General features: G+C 40.2%; 1 protein-coding gene across 16 annotated transcripts in view; it reads right to left on the reverse strand.

The window, feature by feature from the left end:
- RABGAP1L (RAB GTPase activating protein 1 like) overlaps positions 1 to 14,425 on the reverse strand; it is a 652,518-nt gene that overhangs the window by 94,850 nt on the left and 543,243 nt on the right. The window contains exon 1 of one of the 16 annotated variants that reach the window (XM_081493716.1): positions 3,071 to 3,200. The exons of the other annotated variants lie outside the window; for them this stretch is intronic. The gene's annotated coding sequence lies outside the window, so the exon portion shown is untranslated. Of the gene's footprint in view, positions 1 to 3,070; positions 3,201 to 14,425 lie in introns of those variants that run through there. 16 annotated transcript variants of the gene reach the window in all.

Genomic DNA, 14,425 nt, shown 5'->3' on the forward strand with positions numbered 1-14,425 from the left:
GCACGAGAGTAACCACTTGTATGAGTTATCTTACAACAGGAGGTCCTGGTAAGGAACACAGAAATAACAAACTGCTGGCAACTGGAATAATTCAGGAAAGGTCAAAGGGAGAGAGGAGACGCCAGTCCATAAGTCCTACCAACCTCCCTGAATTCTCGTTGGAATCCATCTTGGCTGGGTGATGCACGCAACACCAGGAAGGACCTGAGTCACAGTGACTGATCAGAGACAACCTGGAAACTAACCCCGTCACCATAAAACCCAAGACTGTGAGCCATGTGACAGAGCAGTTCTCCTGGGTTCCCTTACCCTGATGCTCTCTGCCCAGGCACCCCTTCCCAATGAAGTCTCTTGCTTTGTCAGTACATGTGTCTCCTCAGATAATTCATTTCATAGTGTTAGATAAGAGCCCATTTCAGGTCCTGGAACGGGTCCCCCTTCCTGCAACAAGATGAGGAAACCAAAGCCTAGGACTTAGGCAACTAAAAAAGTAAGAATAAATTACATTTTAAAAATGAGAGGAAGATGAAAGGGAGAAAGTGGTATAAGAAGGAAGAAGAAGCAATGCCAAGTGGGAAAAAAGTAATGTCTTTAATGGAATGTGGCAGGGTACAGGAAACTATGTCTGACTAACTGTAGACCTGAGCCCCTGGGATCTGTACAGAACAAGAGCTAGAGAGATGATGGGTGTAGTTACAGAGCTTTGATCAGATCAGTGCTTCCTACTGAAACCTAGCAAGGAGCCTGTGGGGCCCCTCCAGCTACAAATCCTTTCTGTGTTCGCTATTTCTTGTCTGTAGGAAAAAGGTTTCAGCCTCCTAAACCTTCTCTCATTTCCAAAGGGCAGATTCAAACAGTTACTAATTAAAAGTAAAGTCGCTCAGTTGTATACGACTCTTTGAGACCGCATGGACACATAGCTCCTCCAACCATGGGATTTTCCAGGCAAGAATACCGGAGTGGTTTGCCATTTTCTTCTCCAGGGGATCTTCCCAACCCAGGGATCAAACCCAAGTCTCCTGCATTGCAGGCAGACTCTTTACTGTATGAGCCAGCAAGTGGAAATACACAAACAAAGGAGGGGCAGTCAAGAAATAAGAGTGCACTGAGTTCCTCATCAAGGGACTGTTGCTGTGGTTCGGTCCCTCAGTCGTGTCTCTTTGTGACCCCATGAACTGCAGCACGCCGGGCTTCTCTGTCCTTCACTATCTCCAGGAGTTAGTTCAAACTGAAGTCCGTTGAGTCACTGATGCCAGCCAACCATCTCATCCTGTCGCCCCCTTCTCTTCCTGCCCTTAATCTTTCCCAGCATCAGGGTCTTCAAGGGATATGTGTATATATATATATATATATATATAACAATATCTTTGCGTTCTTCTGCTGGAACTAAGGCCCCCACTCAGGTGGAGGATGGTAACTTCACGCTGAGTACAAAATTCCTGCAACACCATCCTGTTACCTGGCCACCAACAGATCAGAAGGTCACACACCTGCAGCCCTCACCCCAAATTTTTCCTATAAAAACTTTTCCCGAAAACCATCAGAGAGTTCAGGTTTTTTTGAGCAAGAGTGCTCCTTCTCTTCACTTGGTCCTGTAATAAACCTTTTGGGCTCCCAACTCCAACATTTTGGTTTGTCTGGGCTCACTGTGTGTTGGGTACAAGAACTTTTGGCTGACAATACCATCAAGGGGAAACTGCTGCTGGTGGAGATCTGTAAAATCAGGTGATGGGGTGGATAGAGCCTCCATGCTTCTTGGTTTATGCTACTTGATTAACTTGATTTGCTGCTATTAGGTGGGGTACGGGGTTGGAGCAAGAGTGTGGTGTTTTAAACTTAACTTTGGAAAGGTTGTTTCATGTGTTTACCCTGGGGCTTTTTAATCTAAAGGTATTTAACTTAAAAATATAATAAGTAAAATAGAAAAATAAAAGCAAATCCTGTAAAATGTAGTGGTGAACCTTTGCTGCCTCAGTATGAGTTTTAAGTTGCATTTTATTTCATTTCTTTCTCCTAGGCTACATGTACCATGTAGCCTGAGGGGTCCCGTTCCTCAACCAGGGATAGAACCTATGCCCTTGGCAATGAAAGCGTGGAGTCCCAACCACTGGACTCAAGGAATTCCCTTAAGTTGTATTTTAAATTGGTCCAGGTATTCCAATATGTAATTGGTCAGTCTAATCTGAGAGCATATGGGTGCGAATAGGGCTATATAATATTTTTAAATTAAGAGGGATGCTGAAAACTCAGCCTCTGTGCACCGGTGCCAATAGAATCTTGGAGACAGTGTTTTGGGTGAAGTAGAAAAGAACAGATTTATTGCTTTGCCAGGCGAAGGGGGGACATAGCAGGCTCATGCCTCTAAAACTGTGTGCCCCAACGGGGAGGTTTTCCTGAGGAGTTTTATCGCAATGATCCAAGGGCAGAGTTGCTAATAAGTATCAGGGTGTGTGCAGGGCCTCCACTCCTTTAATCTGACCTCTCCTGACGAGCTTCTCTGGCTTCTTTGATCTGGCCTCAGGTGGTCTCCTCCTCTGCTTCTTCATTCCCTCCCTTCTCTGATTAGCAACTGTTTGAATCTTCCCTTTGGGACTTGGGGAAGGTCACGGAAGCTGGAGTCTATACCTTACAAACAAGAAACGGGGGACAGAGAAAGGCTTCCGTGGCCAGGAGCCCCACAGTCTCCTGCTCAGTTTCAATAACACGAATTATCTTTTCACTTGAACTGTCCATTTAATGAAAGCTATGCTCTTCTTAGTACGAACAAATAAAAATGGGTCACTGCATTAGCATCAATCACTCATGAAAAACTGACTTAAAACAATGCAAATACTAAAAGGCAGTTTACACTTTACATTTTTATGTGGTACTTTAGCGAAATTCAAGAGAACACATAGTTATTGTTTTTCCTATATACAGAAGGCAGTGTTAGACATCTGAGGTACCAGAAAGAAAAACTCAAGGAATTCAGGCTATTAAAATACCGTAGGAAGACAATGAAAGAAACTTTTATACACAATGAAAATCCATGGATTAATCCCTCATTTCCCATAAAAAATAAAAAAAATACCTTTCAATCTCATTTTGTTTAAAATGTCTTTGATTTGAGCCTTTCTTTTCACTCAATCTCAAGAGCCTGTGTCTTCCTTTACCAGGTGCAGAAAACAATGCCCATTGAAGGGGAATAGAATGCTTACTTCAAGATTCTATGAAATCACAGGTGGAATTTAGACTCATATGGTGTAAGAGTTGTACCGGGCCTCTGGGGTCCTCTAACTCAACTGCTTATGTCAAAGGCCCCCAATAAAGCTATTCAGTGGTGAAGTTAAGGTGGGAATCAGCTCTCCTGACCGTTAAGCAAGGGCCCTGAGAAGTGAAAGTGAAAGTGAAGTCGCTCAGTCATGTCCGACTCTTTGCGACCCCGTGGGCTGTAGCCTACTAGGCTCCTCTGTCCATGGGATTTTCCAGGCAATAGTACTGGAGTGTGTTGTCATTTCCTTCTCCAGAGGATCTTCCCGACTCAGGGATTGAATCCGGGTCTCCTGCATTACAGGCAGACGCTTTTACTGCCTGAGCCCTAATGGAAGCCAAAGCCTGTCTTGCCTTTGTTCTATGTACAGGATACATTCACTCCCAGTCTTTCACAGAGCACAGCTAAACTCTGAGGGCTAAATAAGGTAAAGATAAGCTTCCTCCAGTGCCTTTTGGACTGGAGAAGCTCTAGGCCTGAACAGGGTCATCAGAATGGCCCATGGTGGCTGCCCTGTCAGACTGCTACAGATTTCCAACACTAGACCAGAAATTGATTAATTTCTACTACTAAAACACAGGATCTAGGCTCAGCGGGAATTGACTCCCAGCACTTAATATAAACTCAGGCTTTCCTCAAAATATGAGTTTAGGTAACTTCTTCTCTTAACTGAGAATATGAGACTTTTAAAAGGGTTGGGATAAGAGAGAATATTTTAAAAAGCATTAAAATATCTTACATTGAGTATTGCAATCAGAAGTTTTAATAGACAAGTTTTATTTCAAATTCACTGGTGAAATCTATAAATATATTGTGCATTTCCTGGTTGCTTAGGCCATTAAGGGTCTAATCTATTTCCTGAGCTGAAACTAGCTAATGGAAAAATATTTAGAATAGTAATCATCCAGTGAAATGGGCATCTGGCATCTATTTAACCAAAACATATTCTTGGTCATATTTCCCTTCAGTAATTTATATGGTTTCTAAAGGGATAATCTCACTTTTTACAATGAGAGGTCTCTGCTATTAAAACATGGAAAGGCTCCACCCTCTCTACCCCTAATGTTTTATGAATAAGGGCACTCCTCTGTACAATACTCTTTAGCCTCAATATATACATAATATCAGGTTGGGAAGTGTATTATTTGCTTTCCTACCAAGCAATTCATTCCTGAAACCACTGAACAAAAAATAAAAACAAAAATGTAAGGTCAATATTATTACCATAACAAAATTGAGATGTTTATATTTACTTGATGGAACTCTGTTAAATAAATTTATCATATACCACTTCTATGCAATATTGCCCCAAAGCTGAGGAGGTCCAAATTACTGAAGGCAAACTATGACGTGTGGATGCTGGATTTACCATGTGCAGCTTACAATACTTCTCAAAGACTCATTCCCACACGTTTCTTTCTTTTTGGGGGCTAGCAAATTCATCACCCATCAGCATGCCTCTGACACATATTATTAGGTGGAGGATTCAGATGGCAAACTAGTTTTTTATATTTAGCCTAGTAGAAGTATTATTTGGAAGATAAAATGCCAGAGGAAAACCCTGACCTCAGGAGTGTGTCAACCAGGATTTTAGGGTGATCTGTACCATTCCTAAATGAACATTTAGCAGAGATCATCAAGAGTCTTTGAAAACAGTCTACTAGAGCCAGACTTGGACTTTGGAGCAAAGCTAGCCTTTGAGTTGAGACCTGAGAGTAGGGACCCCCTAAATTATGCACAATTCTGCAATCAGATTTTCCACTAGAGGGAATTTCTTTTAAATCATTAACTATAAAGTACAGTTTAGAAAGAAGATAAAGTAGTTTGATTAGATAAAAAGATTACTGGACTTCAAGAAAAGCACCCTGCTTTCTTCCAAACTGGAGAAGGAAATGGCAACCCACTCCGGTACTCTTGCCTGGAAAATCCCATGGACGGAGGAGCCAGGTGTTCTTCTATTATGCAGGTTTTTAGCTTTTCATAATTCAGACACCAGTCAGTGAGGGTTATTTTATATGTTTTGGCACTGAGCACTAATATAATTAGTGCGGCTGCTCTGAAAGCTTCCATCTACTACAGAATTAACAGTAATATAGTTCTCTTCCTTTTAGAAACATCTCATGAGAAAACAAAAATATTTAACTTCATTCCCTTAAGGAAAACAACACATTTCTGCTAAAAATGACCAATACCTTCTTTAAAGAATTTCATTATTAAAGAAAAAAGAAACTGTTCTGTCTGCTGGGCACACCCTGTACAGTCATTAAAATCAGTTGTTTAAATTTTTCCTCCTGGGTTTCACATTTATTATAGATAAATCTTTTTATAACACATTGCCCAGAGATGTTATATTGGAGGCAGAAGCATTTTCTGACCTCATCACACTATTGACAAGCCCCTGGAATGGGCCAGGAAAGAAAAATCGGACAACGTAACTGACCAAAAAGAAATGACATCAAGACTCAGAATTAGACATTCTATGTGTTATTGGATCTGTTGATCATGCTGGGCTCGTGACACTGACTTGCTTGTGATTGTATTTTCTACTCAGAATCTGAAGTGATGGAGACCACAGAAGCGATCTCGAGTCTTCCTAAGCTCTTTGGAGACCTGAACAGATATTCTTCTCTTCTGTGGTTCTCAGAGTTGACATTTCGAGGCAAAAGTTTATGAAAGTCCAATGAATTAAATAAAAATAAGATATCTGATTCCCACACCACTAAACTCAAATAATTAATTGAAAGATAACTTCTAGTGTCTGGCAATTTAAAAGGTAAACAATTTTTATTCAGTCTCAGGTAAAATTGTCATTAGAACAAAACTGGGTGGTGCAGCAGTAAAGAATCCACCTGCAAAGCAGGAGATGCAGTTTCAATCCATGGGTTGGGAAGATTCCCTGGAGAAGGAAATGGCAACGCAGTCCAGGATTCTTGACTGGAAAATCCCACGGACAGAGGAGCCTGGTGGGCTACAGTCCGTGGGGTTGCAAGGAGTCGGACATGATTTAGTGACAGAGCACGGCGTGCATGGAGCAACTCAAGTAAGTAAGACTCTAGAAACACTACTCAAAAAAGCATTATAGTGTCATTGGACTGCACTTTCATGGTTAGAAGTTGCTCTAATGACAAATTTAAAAGCCAGGTCACATAAACAAAGAATTTTTAGAAAGGTAGGAGTTAATTTCCTAAAGTAGCCAAAGAAAAAAATTCCAATTTCTTCATTGGAAACAGAAAAGACTATTTAAAATGGAAATACCCGCGAAATTGCTTTCAAGACTATAATCTGAATGGGGGAGGGAGGAACAAGACAGCTATAAAAATTTTATTCTCTTCATTAAGATAATAAAATTATCATCCTATACATTGAGTCCCTGACTAAAAAGAATAATAAGAAAATTGGACTTCAACACAATTAGAGAAAACAATGAAAATACAGCAGAGTATGTTTTACTTATGGCACCTCACAGGAGTCATGCAGCCCGACTCTACATGTGGTCCCTGTGCTGGGGGCTCTGAGGCTGATCGTCACGATCCCGCCACATCCAGACAGGAGGAAAGATGCTCCCTCCTCTAAGTCCTCATAAAGCCCCACAGGTATAGAGGCTGTATTTTTAAATTTTTATTAGAGTACAATTGCTTTTTGTGTTGGTTTTGGCTGTACAACAGCATGAATCAGCTATATGTATACATATATCCCCTCCCTCTTGAACCTCTGTCCCACTCCCCTATCCCACCCCGCTAGGTCATCACAGAGCACCGAGCTGAACTGTGTTCCCTACAGTAGCTTCCCACTGTGCATTTTATACCTAGCAGTGTGTATATGTCAGTGGTACTCTCTCAATTCATCCCACCCTCTCCTGCTCCCCGCCCCCCATGTTCCCATGTCTGTTCTCTACGTCTGTGTCTCTATTCCTGCCCTGCAAACAGGCTCATCTGTACCATCTTTGCAGATTCCCATTTGGAGGTTTTAAAATGCAGTTTTACTCTACTTGTTTTCTAATCCGTATAACAAATTACCACAGACTTAGCAGCTGAAAGCAGCTTCCATTTATCATCTCACAACTCTGAAGGTCAGGAGTCTGGGTGGGTTCTGCTGGGCTTTGCCTGGGGTCTCATAAGGCTGAAATCAAGACGCGTACTGGGCTGGCCTCTCATCTGGGAGCTCTGGGGAAGAATCTGCCTCTAAGCTCTTGTAGGTTGTTGGCAGAACACAGTTCCTTGAGGAACTACGGACGAGGTTGTATGGACGAGGTCCTGCTTCCTTGCCAGCAGTTGGCTGGTGGGTCAGCCCTCAGCTCCTCAAAGCTGCCTGCCTTCCTTCTCCCATGGTCCCCTCCATTTTCAAAGCAGCAGTTGTGTATGGAGTCCCTTTCATACTTCCTCCCTCCCTGACTTCCCTTCTGCCATCAGCCAAAGAAAGCTCTCTGCATCTGAGGCTCATATGATGAGATCAGGCCCACTCAGACAACCCAGGAAAATATCCCTATTTTCTGGTCAACTGTGACATATAACATAATCTAATCAGAGAAGCCATATCTCATCACATTCTCTGGTTCCAGGAATTTGGCTGGGACATCTTTGAAAGGCATTTAAGAAATTCTGTCTAGGACTTCCCTGGTAGTCCAGTGGCTAAAACTCTGGGCTCCCAATGCACGGGGCCCAGGTTCAATCCCTGGTCAGGGAACATGCCTCAACTAAGACCCAGCGCAACCAAATAAATAAATAAATATTTTTTAAAAAAGAAATTCTGTCTAGCAAAAAAATTAAGGTAAATAAAACAACAGAAGCCAAAGGGTGTTGTGAACTTGTCCAAATGTGAAACAAAGGTATTCTAAATTCCTCACACTTGAGTAAGAAACATTTGCAAATGGTATAAAATAATACAAGTACACAAGAAGTAAGACATCCTTCTCAAACTGTCCCTTAGTCCCAGTTCTGATCCCCAAGAACGACAACTTTTTACTAGTTTCCCAGGTCTCCTGTGAGAAATCTCCATGTTTGCTAAAGCACATGTTATCTGGGAACTCTGGTCTGACGTGGTCCTAAAAGGTTATTAGCAGTCTCCTGCTACATCGCCTGGGCCTCACTCAAGCTCTTCCTGAGAGGGTTGGGGGGGCCGGTGGGGGGAGTTATTCTGTGATAAATAGTCAGTTTAGATTTTTCTAATGATCTGAGATTCATATTGATTATTTCTATTTTCCTAGAAAAGCATTCATGCCTTCCAGGTTCTCAAGTTAATTTGTGCAGGATTGAGCAAAATATTTTCTTATAATTCTCTTATTCTTTCTAGTTTCTATCCTTTCCCCATTATTATTTCTCATTCTATGTTCTCTTCCCCACCCACATCTCAATTTTATTAGGTTAGCTAAAGATTTATCTATTTAATTAATTTTTTAAAAAAGAACCAGCTCTTTTATTTGTCTGATTAATTTTCTTCTTCTAATTCATTAACTTCTATCGTTAGTCTGACTTTCTGCTTTTTAATGTTTGTTTTATTGATTATTTTTCTAACTTCTTGAGTTAGAGATTTAATTCAGCTATTTTCTTTCTTCATTAAGATAGGTGCTTCTGAATTCTATTTTTAGCTGTTCCATAAGTTCTGGCATATAGTGCTTTTCCTCCTAGATTTTCTATAATCTGTTTGATTTCCTCTATGATCCAAGAGTTGTTTAAATAAAAAATTTTAACTATTTCTAATTATGTTCTTAATTTCTAGTTTTATTACAGTGTGATTAGAGAATGCTATATGTATTCATTTTGCCTTTTGGAATTCATTGATATTTTCTTTATAGTGTATTTTGTTTTTATTCAGCAGTATAAAAGGTCTGTTCTTAGCTTTTAGGACACAAAGTGACAAATATTAATAACAAAGAGTTAGTTCATTTATTATCTTTATTTAGGTTTTCATTTTCTTGTTTTTTTGTCCACCTGGTCTCATTAACCAAGAGGACTGAATTAAAGTCTCCTACCATATCATATTTCTATTCATATTTCCCACTTCCTGTTTCTGTTTTATAGAAGACAGTAGTATACTGCTGTTATGAATCATCCCTCTTTGCCTTATTTAAAGCTTTCTCCTATAAATCTAACACTGCCTTATAGTAAAGATGTGATCCCTACTTTTTTGTTTGTGTTTTCCCAGTAAGCTTTTGTTTATCTCTTCAGCCTTGCCTGGGTGATTCTTCACTGAGGCCATTACCCAGCTTCTTCTTCATGCCCAGCCAGGGACAAGGATGCTCCTGCTGCCATCAACACACCCTGTCCCGTTAGTCTAAACTGGGCGTTTCTGGTTTTGTCCCTCAGAGAGTTCTTTCAGTTTCTTCTGAGATTGGCAGCTACAGGTATCTTTCTCCAACTGTGTTTATTTGTTCTTTATCACATATTGTGGTTTGGGGTTGTGTATACCTCCTCCTTTCCTTGAAGATGAGGTTCTTTTTGTTCTCCTAGTGCACTGACGCCCTGATATTCTGTCACTGAAAAACTAGAATCTAGAATTTGTTTTTGCCAGTTTTCCTCCGCTATCCGTGCTCTACATCATGTTCTCTGCTGTCCTGTTTGCTGTCCTGTGTCAGGTGTTCCTGACAACAGTATGTTCCACTCCTTAGCCTTGTGAATGGAGAAGGTAGTTTCTTATCCAGCTCTTTGAAATTCCTCCCATGGTTTCTAGGCTCTTCTACACTATCTCTACCTCTCCCAGAAGCTTCTAACTTACATTTCTCTCTTCAGCTTAGTTTAGTCTGCCTGAAAGTATATTTTGTTTTAGCAGTCAATTCAAAGCGATACTAAACTTTAAGACAAATCAATAGCTGGGCCATTATGTGCTCAATTTAGTGTTTCACCCACTACGTGCAAGGCCCTCTTCTAGGCATTAGAGAGGCACACTGCCATGAATGCTTCAGAAACTCATACTTTAGTAGGGAGAAAAGAAGAAATAATATTCTTACACTTTTTTGCTAATGTACATTTCCACATAGTCACCTCTAAAGCCATGTTTCAGATCATTAACGTTACCTACCTTTCTCTGGTCCCTCCCTGTATCACATCAGGGTTGCCTTTTCCTGTTCAAAGTCTGTGCCCACTTTAGGTGGGCATAAAACTGCTATTGTTCTTCAGTCCTTGCCTTGGCTGCAGAGCCAAAGTAATAAAAGCTGAACCTGTAAAGCAGGTGTGTCATTTAGGATCCTTTGGCTACAAGGAACAGAGACTCAATCAGTTATTCCAAGTAACTGTGTGTGGCTGTATATATTGTGTGCGTATATATATGTATTTATATATATGTGTGTGTGTGTGTGTAAGAGAGGAGTATGAGCGGGAATACTACTGTAATGTCTCATGGGAAAATATGAAACAAAAGCATGTCATGTGGCTAGGCCTCATAGTAAGTCATGGAAAGCTGCTTAAGCAGGCCTCATGAGAAGTACAGGAATACAGATTGAGAATCTCAAGTTGCCCAGGCTCAGGCAAACATGCAAGCATTTGGTTAGTTCCTTGCGTCTTTGGCAACAATAACCTACTGATCATGCTCTTCGCCTACAGATATTAAGTAAAATCTCTGTATCTCCCCCACACACAATTAAAAAAAAAGTTTCATGACTTAGCTTTCACTTATTCATCACTTTTGCTTACTCATGTCTTCTTACTGACTCACATCATCTCTGTCTACCTTTGCTCTAGTTAAGCATTTGACTTCTGTTCCTATCAAATAAATCTCTCTACCTCAAGTATAAACTTTCCTGGGAGAGGATGTGACCAGCCTGCTAGGTCAGCATCATCAGTAAGGTAAAGCACTGGTGATAGGTCTTCTTATGGGTCAGCCTCCACACAACCTGTTTCAGCATTTATTTTTTCTGATTGCTTTATGTCAAATGTAGGTGGTAAGGTCTAGCAATACAGAGCATAGCCACCTACATGCAATGCCTAGAGCTGACATCTTCGGGAAGAGGCTAAAGGTAGGAGTCCTTAGAAAAGGACTGTGGGTATACAGATACTCCTAGCTTTGGCCTGCCTATTGCAGTAAACTTTCCTTAGTTCTGATAACCAAAATGCTTCTTGGAAGTCATAAAGAAATGATTATTTTATAGAATGTTAGATTTTTTTATACTTAACTGTAATCACTACCAAGATAAGAGTCCATATACTGTAACATCAAAAGCATGAGAATTTAGTCTAGCCAGCTAGAAATTCCTGGGAAAGGGTTATATCAAATAGTACCTACTGCTAGTAGTCAAAGGAACCGAGGTGATCAGCGTACTGACTTCTGTAAAGGAACTACTATGGCTCAGCGCCAGTGTGCCTAAAAGAAACTAGAGCTTACTTATAATCACATTTCTGTCATCTAATACCATATAAATGAAAGCTTTTCATTTCACTTATGACAATTAAGGACTGAATTTCACTTTGCTTACAATCCCTATGAGAACAGGTTTTATCATCAGCTCATAGACTGAGAAAGAAAATGATTCCAGAAGTCAACAATGCCATATTCTAGATGAGAGGTACACCAGACTCATAGAATAAACTGCTATGGCTTTAGAATTTCAAGAAGGGCACAGCTGTAAACTTCAGCCTCACTTAACATCTGAGCTGACATAGTAAGTGCCTGACTGGGTACAAACATCTGTTTGCCCAAGCCTAGCCATATGCCACTAGAACTGAAGAGGAGGCAATTACCAACAGAGCCATAATGTATTCCTTAAAGCTCCTGTAGAGGCATGTGCCCAACCTGTCCTTATATGTGCAATTTGCCTGATTCTTGCAAAACTATAAACTCTGTCAATCATATGAATAATCTGATTTTTTTTTTTTTACAAATTGAAGATCTATTCATAAACAAAGGGAATGTAAATTTTGATAAATTCCTTATACAAAAAAAGTTATCATAAAGTTTTTCATAAAAATACTTTCTATGGCCAGATAGTGACCTGTATCTTAAAGGTACATTACTGATGTGGTTAAAAGGAAATTCTCTACAGTGAATAATCCATATAACGCACACCACTAGGAACACTTTTCCTATCAGACAGATACAAACCATTCATTAGGTGTTTTTTTATTAATATGGACATGTATTATGTTGTGCAGATGTTCTACAATTTTTTTTCTATATTCATCAGTTGATGGACATTTGCTTGTTTTTACTTCCAGATTTTTATAAATAATGCACATATTGGGGGGGAAATGCAAAACATACATCCGATAAAGAAATTCTGTCCAAAATATAGACAGAACTCTTAAAAATGCAACATTCAGTTTTTATTTTTTTTTAACTTTTTTCTTTTTTTTTTCATTATTTTTTATTGGACTACAGTTGATTTACAATGTTTGCTAACTAGCAAAGTTTCATTTGGTTTTTAACCAAGGAGTTACTAAGCACTTACAATACACCAGGTATTATGCTGGGTGTTCAGAATATGGAACTGGATTTACCTCCTACCTTCCCTGGGTGGGTGGTGGGGGGAGCTTCCCTTGGGGCTCAGATGGTAAAGAATCCACCTGCAATGCAGGAGACCTGGGTTCAGTCCCAGGGTTGGGAAGATCCCCTGGGGAAGGGAAAGGCTACCCACTCGAGTATTCTGACCTGGAGAATTCCATGGACTGTATAGTCCATGGGGTTGCAAAGAGTGGAACACGACTGAGTGATTTTCACATCCCTAGAGGGAAGGAGTCATGAAGGTCCATCAAGGCAAATAGACTGAGAGATAAATTATGAGAAAATGATGTAAGAGAATGTCTATCAGGCTAATTCAAAAGGCAAAGATTCAGAGGGGTGTATTCTAATTTCAGCGTGTCCTATGAGACATATACACACATTCTGATACATTTTGCATCTCTCCCTGAAGTGTTCACCACGAGAGATCCTGTGGCATCTGTTATCAGAGGTATAAAGGAAGAAAAGATGTTTCCCAGTTTTAATTTATGACTTTCTTGCATCCCAGTGTGTGAATCTGATTTTGTGAATATCAAATGAGGTAAAGCAGAGGTGATCATGGTCTTTATTAACTCTGTTTTGCAAAGAGGGTGCTATCAGTGGGTGGGATAAAGTGGCTACAGGAATGTAAATCTTTGAAAATGAATTACTTGGCTAGACAGATGAGGAGTGATGATTATCTTATATGGAGAACAGGAGGCATTTATAACCTTCAGCTCTTCTCAAGTTTCTCAAATTCCTTCACTCCCTACATAAACCTTCTAACATCCTAACCTTCAAACTGCCTAGTTACATATGATATCAAATATATACAGAAGAAAAATGAGAGAAAAAAAAAGAATGGGCAAGAAATTAGGTCCTTGATGCCACCTTGAAAGAAAATCAGTATCTTTTAACATGATGCTGTGTTTAGTTGCTCAGTTGTGTCCAACTCTTGCGACCCCATGGACTGTAGCCTTCCAGGCTTTGCTGTCCATGAAATTCTCCAGGCAAGAATACTGAAATGGGTTGCCATGCCCTCCTCCAGGGGATCTTCCCAAATCAGGGATCTAACCCGGGTCTCCTGCACTGCAGGTGGATTCTTTACCGTCAGAGCCACCAGGGAAGCTAGTAGCTAAATTAGTTAAATTACAGAATCTTGGTAATTTAAAATAAAAGCAGTGTCTTTTTTTTTGTTCATGTAGAGTTGTATGACCGGGGGTTTTCTGAACTATGTCATCATTTAGGAAGAGATTCTATCATCTTCAATATGTGGTTTCCAAAGGCACTTTGAGTGTATCAGTTGGCAAAAGTTCAGACAGCACAGAAGCTATATGGGAGTTGTTTTTTTTTTTCAAACAGCCAGAAAGAAACATAAAAATGGACATCACTTGTGCTCCTGTTCCTCTGCCCAGCCCCATTCAGATGACTACATGCAACTGCACAGGAGGCTGGGAAATGCAGTTCAAGCTGTATGAGCAGGAAGAAAAGAGAACAGGTTTGGTGAACAATCAGTCAATTTCTGACAGTGTCTTTCCCAGAATATTATACTTTATATGCAAATATATTCAGTTCTTGCATTCTAGGGATGGCTTATTCGAATATGAGTTCAACTATATAAATGTATTTTAAGTATCTTGGAGAACAGGGCGGCAGAGGATGAGATGGTTAGATAGCATCATCGACTCAATGACATGAGTTTGAGTAAACTCGGGGAGATAGTGGAGGCTAGAGGAGACTGGTGTGCTACAGTCCATAGGGTTGCAAAGA

This window comes from Giraffa tippelskirchi, chromosome 5 (assembly GCF_054371585.1).
Source record: "Giraffa tippelskirchi isolate mGirTip1 chromosome 5, T2T-mGirTip1v1.2.pri, whole genome shotgun sequence".
Classification (NCBI taxonomy): domain Eukaryota; kingdom Metazoa; phylum Chordata; class Mammalia; order Artiodactyla; family Giraffidae; genus Giraffa; species Giraffa tippelskirchi.